Source organism: Nannobrachium achirus (assembly GCF_963921795.1).
Source record: "Nannobrachium achirus genome assembly, chromosome: 9".
In the NCBI taxonomy this organism is placed as follows: Eukaryota; Metazoa; Chordata; class Actinopteri; order Myctophiformes; family Myctophidae; genus Nannobrachium; species Nannobrachium achirus.
Window position 1 is genome coordinate 15,724,717 of NC_137818.1, and position 2,240 is coordinate 15,726,956.

The 2,240-nt window shown below is 35.9% G+C and overlaps 1 long non-coding RNA gene across 1 annotated transcript; it reads left to right on the top strand.

Moving 5' to 3' along the window:
- The first annotated feature begins 530 nt into the window (after positions 1-530).
- Positions 531-1,958, top strand: LOC308291682. Its single transcript, XR_013962352.1, has 3 exons — positions 531-702; positions 1,502-1,613; positions 1,829-1,958. It is a non-coding gene; the product is annotated as an uncharacterized lncRNA (long non-coding RNA).
- The last annotated feature ends 282 nt before the right edge of the window (positions 1,959-2,240 follow it).

Consider the following 2,240-nt stretch of genomic DNA (forward strand, 5'->3'; position numbering starts at 1 on the left):
GCAAATATAAATACATAAATATGCAAAGAAATACAAAAAGAAATAATTAAATGTATATATTTATGCAATATTTTAAGTATTTGTTTATTTATTTCAGTATTTATACATTTATTTATGTATTTATACATTTATTTATATATGTATTTATTTACGTATATATTTATTTGTACATATATTTATTCATTTCCCAATTTATTTATTTATTTATGTGTTTATTTATTATTTATTTAATTATTTATTCATTTATCTATACATTTATTTATTCATTTATTTCTGCCTGTATTTCATGAACTGTATGTTAATGAGGGGGCGGACCTTGATGATGTCCCTTAACAGCCATTGGATAATCTATGTGGGAGCTCACAGATCGATATACTTGTCTATCTCTCCAGGAAATGATTAGCTATGGCCTTTAACTTGAGGCTGCAGTGAGGTAAACCAAAATGTTGAATTGGCAAACAATTGAGGGAGAATATAGAGTTGAGTTTTGGTGTATTTGGCTGCAAATACTTATTCGGACATCATGCTGTTTGGAGTGGAGTACATTTTAGAACATTCATGAAGTGGCAGAGCATATGAAAAGTCCATCATCTCCATGGAAGCCTTGGAGAGTTATTTGTTTTCAGGATTGATTTAACTACCTGCGACATCGTTCATCTGCTTGGTGTGGATGAAAGTACAGTCTACAGTTGGTGGCATTAGGTGAGTTTGTATCTTGGGCAAAAGCTTAAAATCTTTATACTCACTTACTGTATACATGTAAATATTGAAATATCTTGTTTACCACTACCAGCACGGTTTGTTACAACTTCACTTTAAACCAGTGGTTGTTAATGTGGGTGTTAATTTATCTATGAGAGTGTACAAATTGACCCTTAATGGTTCATTTGCCACCTTTTGTACACCATCAGAGTTACAGACCTGTAAGGGTGCATTTAATACCATTTGTACACTCTCAGAGTTCCAGACTTAGGGGTCTCTTTGGTTCCATTTGTACACAGAGTTGAGTTAGAAACTGGTTCCATTTGTACACTCTATGAGTTACAGACCTGTAGTGTAAGGGTCCATTTGGTTCCATTTGTACACTCAGAGTTGAGTTAGAAACCTGTAAGGGTCCATTTGGTTCCATTTGTACACTCTCAGAGTTACAGACGTGTAAGGGTTCATTTGGTTCCATTTGTACACTCTCAGAGCTACAGACCTGTAAGGGTCCATATGTACACTAAGAATTACACATAAGGGTCCATTTGGTTACTAACTAGCAATCATGACTTGCCATTAACCCCACGTTGAGAACCAGTGCTCTAAACCAGTGGTTCCCAAACGTTATAGCTTGTGACCCATTTTTTGAAATATATTTTTTGTAAGAAAGGAGAACAGGATTTTTACTTGAGTCATGACACATAACATTGGTTTGTGACCCACTGTTTGGGAAACGGTGCTCTGGATAAACTATTAAAGTAAGTTGTGTTTGTTAACACAATCAAATCTTATTTTTAAGGGTGGCTGACAACACTGGCGAAGATGAATTGGATGCAATGGTCTGTGAGATCCTTGGTCTTCCTCCAAATACTGACTACAAGATGATGAGACACGAGAGATACAGGTTCAAAGTAAGTGATCATTGCTCATCTTTCAGCTTAAGCCTAAACTCTTGTCACTTTATCTATCCTCTTATAACTTTCAAATGTGTATACTGTACATTGCTCAACTCACCTCTGAATCCTATGAATTGACATGACCAATAGTCTAATTATATGTTGTGATTATTAGAAGTGATTACAACATGTGTGAAGCATCCTTTTAAACTTCCTCTCTTTCCCCCCAGTTTTTCTTGGAGAACCATGTGTGCAAGGATCAATGCATGGTGGTCCACAGGGGGTTCAGATGCACACGCCACACACTACAGCAGCAGACTGTGAGAAGCAGATCCTATTGTGTCATCTCCTACAGAAATGAATACGGTATGGCTATACTTCAAATAATACTTATAGAAAACCACAAAAAGGTAGTTTTCTTGAAACTTCAGCCCCAATCTTATGCCATTTAGAGGACATGATAATGATGATAAATCTAAGTTCTAAGCTAGTGACCACTGCTTTCACAATTGTCTGCTACCAACACCGCCATAACTCCCAGGTGTCATGGTCCTCATTCATTTCTATTCATTGAGGGGACCTAAATATTGAACAAAGTACTACTACTGTGCATATTTCAATAATATAAAACTCACAAGGGCT